The sequence below is a fragment of the Lactuca virosa genome, chromosome 5 (genome assembly GCF_052849685.1).
Source record: "Lactuca virosa cultivar CGN04683 chromosome 5, Lactuca_virosa_CGN04683_v6, whole genome shotgun sequence".
Taxonomy (NCBI): Eukaryota; Viridiplantae; Streptophyta; class Magnoliopsida; order Asterales; family Asteraceae; genus Lactuca; species Lactuca virosa.
In genome coordinates, this window is record NC_136430.1 from 59298699 (window position 1) to 59304698 (window position 6000).

A 6000-nucleotide genomic window follows, 5' to 3' on the forward strand; every position below is an offset into this window, starting at 1 on the left:
CGACTCTCAGGTATTAACTTTATGGCTTTAATTTTCATAAATTGCAAGGTCTACTCGACGAGTTGGATGCCCTGACTCATCGAGTAGGAGCGAGTTTGGCCACGTGTTAAGTGACCGACTCGCCGAGTCCAAGATAGGACTCGACGAGTAGGAGATGGGCGATGAAACCCTAATTTTCGGGGTTTTGCACCTTACTTAAAGGATCATTAGCCTCCTTTATCCCCTTACAGCCTCTTGAGAGTCTAGCAAACCCTAATCCGTGTGTGTGCTCCATTCTTGTGTATTTTAAGCTTTAGAAGGTGGATCTTAGTGAGAAAAGCTTGGAGAAACAAGTGGCTAGAAGCAAGGAGCGTGTGGGGATCTGAAATCTACCTCAGTTAGCATCTTCTGAAGGTATCAAGTCGTTACCTTGACCTCATTTCCTTCTAGATCTCATTTGGCTAAGATTAGGGCTTTTCTAGCATATTAGGAAGCTATTTTTGGGTATGAGCTAAGATCTAAAGTTGCAACTTCATATCTGAACTCTCTTTGGTCTCTAAGTCCATAAAGCTTCCAGCTTTAGCAAGTATGAACCTCTCCTTAGGTGTAAAACTCCATTACAAACTTGGTTTTTGACATTATAAGTCTTTAGAGCCTTGCATGCACGTATAGTTTGCAACTTTACGTGATAAACATGCCATGGGATGTTGGATCTGCAATATGGAACCTTAAAATGGCTTAAAAAACATCTGAATGGATAATGGACTGAAGGGACTCGGCAAGTTGCATGGCCAACTCGGCGAGTCCGATGAAGATTGCCGTGCAAGGACTTCTGCATGGACTCGGCGAGTCAGTGGGGTGACTTGGCGAGTCAACTAGGGTTTTCCCGACATTTAGACACGCATGAACTCGGCGAGTTGCAGGGAAACTCGACGAGTCAACCAAGGATTTCATAACTTCTCGAGTTCAGGAAGGACTCGACGAATCGGTGAACTGCACTCGACGAGTCGAGTCAACATGGACTGTCCTTGACTGTTGACTTTGACTTTGACCAAGGGTTGACCAGTTTGACCTCTGGGGGTATTGGTAATTAGGAAATTTATGGCAATGGTTTTATGGTAACTATAGGTGGTGGAGTTCGTGTCGGTGATTCGAGAGTTGAGCTTATTGCTTCAGTGCGACATTTATGAGGTGAGTTACCTCACTATACTAAGGGGTCTAAGGCACCAAGGCCGGCCCATTAGATATGATATCCTAGCAGTTGGTAGTATGTTGAGTATGAGTTAGTGTTGCATGGTAGTTACTATGCCAGTTAGGTAGATCTGTAGGACTACCTGTGTTGTTATGTGATTATCTGTATGCGCATTAGTTGTGTTATATGTTGACATATTATGTGGGATGGGTTGAGGTGATACTGCTCCGTGCGGTAACCAACAAACCCGGGAGAATTCCAGATACGAGCTGAGGGAGACTCGTATTGTGGGCTCGGGAGCATTCCAGTTACGAGCTGAGGGAGACTCGTACTGTGGGCTTGATGGCATTCCAGATGTGAGTTGTGGGCCCGGAAGGCAATCCAGACTCACACTGTCGGCCCAGGGGTAATCCAGTCTGTAAAGTTGTGTACCCAGTACATGTTGTTATTTGTATATGTGTTATGTGCAGTGTATCGGTATTTTGGGGGAACTCACTAAGCCTCGGGCTTACAGTTTCAGTTTATTGTTTCAGGTACATCAGGGGATCGCGGCAAGGCAAAGGCGTGATCGTACAGCTCCTCATATTTATGTTTATGTTTCTGGGATACTCTGATATTATACATTTTAATAACAAGTTTTGTAATGATTAATGGTTGTGAAATGTTTTAAAAGTTTAAATTTGGCACGATTTTTTATGGGTGTTACAAGTTGGTATCAGAGCCTTGGTTTGAGTGAATTGGAGGAACACTTGTGTAAATCCAGTCTCAAACCAAGGAAAAGATTTTCAAAATGGATTTCAAAAAAAAGGCTCTTCAAAATATCAAAGGAGGATGCAGGGTGTACGATCAGCCGGAGCCAGTAAGTAGATCCCAAAATACCATATAGTTATTTGATATTGTGATATGTTAGAACAGGATGCTAGTACTAGGCTAGGGATCTTCAGGAATTGCATGATAGAATTGCCTGATTACATGATGCCTGCTAGCCTAGGATTTTCTCTATAAGAAATTTACATCATTACTGTAGTTGCTTTGTGTATGCATCACGGTCCTACATAACTAAGATCTTATAGCATGAGAATGGTTGGTTTGGCCTTATTTCTTGTTCTTGTTTGATGAAGGGCTTAGGGTAGGATCAGGTATTCGAAAGTCTATAGGGTCCAGCGTTATGTATGACTAGCATACACTAGTGCTGCAGGGTTGGTGGAAGTTTCATGGATGGGTGGGTCGTGCGAGGCCGGGAGGCCAGTTATGAGATATTTAGCATTCCTCTTGGAGTGAGGATTGAGTGCTCGTTATATATATATATATATATATATATATATATATATATATATATATATATATATATATATATATATATATATATATATATATATATATATATATATATATATATATATATATATATATATATATATATATATATATATGGTTAGGGTGTTGTGGTGATACTTGAGACAAATATGGGTAGGTGTGGAAGGTAGTATGGGCCCATACTACTGAAAGCACAGGACCCATACGCGTAGCAAGGAAGTCACAAGTCACAACCCCTAGGGTTTAGTTGGAAGTTGGTCCCATGTTATTATGTCACTTATATGATATCTTCTTGATATGTTTTCAGAATGGTGGTTACGAGACGCTTTGCGACTGGATCCGGGTCAGGATCAGGATCAGGAGACAGAGGCCAGGAGGGGGAGGATCCAGTCGGGCTTTCCAGTACAGGGAATTTGATAAAACGAAGCCCCTACTTTTGATGGGACTCAGGACCCCATCAAAGCCATGACGTGGATTTCAGATGTGGAGAGGTGTTTCTTTACTTGCTCGTGTCCTACTGAACAGAGGGTCAGATGTGCCCTGAACCTGCTGAGGCTCGGGGCCAAGGACTGGTGGAGATTGACGACAGGGTCATACACTGATGATCAGAGAGCTGTTGTTACGTGGGAACAGTTCAGGGATATGTTCCACGCTCGATACATTCCACAGGTTGAGCGGGAATGGTTGGCTCTGAGTTTATAAGTTTAAGACAGGATGAAGAGTCGGTGACGGAGATCACCCACATGTTCACTGAGAGGGCGATGTTCTGCCCGAAGTTTGCTTCTGAGCAGGCCCAGATGACACGTTATCTGAGCATGCTCAAGACTGACATTCGTCAGTTCGTTGTCACACATCGATGTGATACTCTACTAGATTTACAGGAAGCCGCTAGGTGGCGTGAGTTGGAGATTGAGCTGCAGTTGAGGGAGCAGCGACAGGCCCCGGCACAGTCACAGTCGGCGCCGAAGCGGTCTAAGACTACTGATTCTAGGACCGGGGGTCAGCAGAGTCGTACTTGTGGAAAGTGCGGCAAGGGTCATTCTGGTCTTTTTCGAGCTTCTAGTGGGTGCCACAGGTGTGGCAAGGAGGGGCATTATGCGAAGGATTTTCTCTAGCCCGCCATGGTTCCGAGTATGAGGTTGTGTTATCACTGTGATCAGGTTGGCCACTTCAAGGCCAACTGTCTGTTGCTTGCCGCTAAGCCGGCACTGGCTCCCGCTCCAGCTACATTGAGGATTACGGATGGGAGGTCAGGTAGATCAGAGCCCCCGAAGGCTCAGGGGAGCGCCTACCAGCTCACCGCAGAGGAGGCCAGGGCAGCACCAGATGTGGTTGCTGGTATGTTTCTATCCCTTATCTTACCGATTATATATGTTTTATGCTTATATGTTTGTACCTGTGATTAGGTACGTTTTTAGTGAACTCCTTACCTGCTTTGGTATTATTTGACTCGGGGGCGAGTCAGTCGTTTGTTTCTCTGACTTTCAATAGGGAGTTCAGATTGCCAGTAGGAGAGTTAGAATGTCTGTTGCGAGTTTCCATCGCCAACGAACACAAGATTTCTCCTTCTTCGGTCTATCGGGGTTGCGTATTGGAGATTTTCAGAGTATCTTTTCCGATAGACCTGATTCTGATTCCCATGGGGGATGTATGTGTGATCGTGGGTATGGACTGGCTTAGTCGTTTCGGTGCCATGATCGACTGCAAGGGTCAGCGAGTTGTAGTTCGAACCCCAAGTGAGGGAGAACTGATTGTTTATGGCGAGGGCACCAGATTGGGATCAGGGTTTTGTTCAGCTGCCAGGGCTCGACAATACATTCAGCATGGGTGTGCGGGTTATCTAGCGTACCTGGTAGATACGCGGGCCAGATATTAGGGTTCAGGTTTAGAGGTTCCGGTGGTCAGGGAGTTCGCTGATGTGTTCCCGGAGGAGTTACCCGGATTACCTCCGGAGAGGCAGGTCGAGTTCAGGATCGACCTAGTGCCAGGTGTGGCCCCTATCGCCAAGGAGCCGTATCGGTTGGCATCGCCAGAGATGCAGGAGCTGTCATCACAACTGCAGGAGCTGATGGGAAAGCAGTTCATTCGTCCGAGCAGTTCCCCTTGGGGAGCGCCAATACTCTTCGTCAGGAAGAAGGATGGTTCACACCAAATGTGCATTGATTATCGGGAGTTTAACAAGTTAATGGTGAAAAACCGTTATCCACTCCCAAGGATAGACGATCTTTTCAATCAGTTGCAGGGTGCGTCTTGGTTTTCCAAGATAAACTTGAGATCTGGGTATCATCAGGTCGGGGTGATGCCGTTTGGACATTACGAGTTCGTGGTGATTCCGTTTGGGCTCACCAACGCGCCAGCAGTATTCATGGACCTGATGAATGGGGTCTGCAGACCGATGCTCGATCGATCGGTCATTGTATTTATTGACGATATCTTGGTGTATTCCAAGACCCGAGAGCAGCATGAGGAGCATCTGCGGGAGTTATTGGGAGTTCTGAGACGAGAACGGCTTTATGCCAAGTTCTCGAAATATGAGTTTTGGTTACGAGAGGTCCAGTTCCTGGGACACCTCGTTAACCAGGAGGGGATTTTGGTCGATCCGGCCAAAATCGAGGCGGTTATGCAGTGGGAGGTTCTGAAATCTCCCTCGGACATCAGGAGCTTCTCGGGATTAGCAGGGTACTACCATAGATTCATACAGGATTTCTCCAAGATTGCAGTACCTCTCACTCGTCTGACGAGGAAGCGAATGGATTTTCGGTGGGGCCTCGAGCAGCAGAGGGCGTTTGAGACCCTCAGACATCGACTATGCAAGGCTCCAGTCTTGACTGTTCCAGAGGGAGTTAAGGATTTTGTGGTATTCTGTGATGCATCCATCACGGGACTAGGAGTGGTCCTCATGCAGAGGGGGCGGGTGATAGCCTATGCATTGCGGTAGTTGAAGCCGCATGAGACGAGATACCCTACTCATGATCTGGAGTTGGGAGCGGTGGTATTCGTTCTCAAGATTTGGATACATTACCTCTATGCGGTCCGCTGTACCATATACACGGATCACAAGAGCCTGAGACTCATCATGGATCAGCCGAACCTGAACATGAGGCAGCGCAGGTGGCTGGATGTGGTCAAGGACTACGATTACGAGATCCTTTACCACCCCGGTAATGCGAATGTGGTGGCGGACGCTCTGAGCCGCAAGACAACTGGGTCTTCCACCCTAGCAATGTGTATGAGGATAGCGGTGGATTCTCCGCTTGTGGGCTTGATCAGGGAAGCCCAGGTTGAGGGTATGCGTTAGGAGAACTGAAAACTCGGGAGGATCAGGCGTGAGAACACCCGGTTTATGCTGGATAGCCGGGGATTATTGACCCGTTGCGATCGGGTCTGGGTTCCGATGTTTGTTGGGGTCAGACAGACTATATTGGAGGAGGCTCATAAGTCTGGCTTCTCTATTCACCCAGGGGCCACCAAGATGTACCAAGACTTACAATTGAGTTATTGGTGGCCGTGCA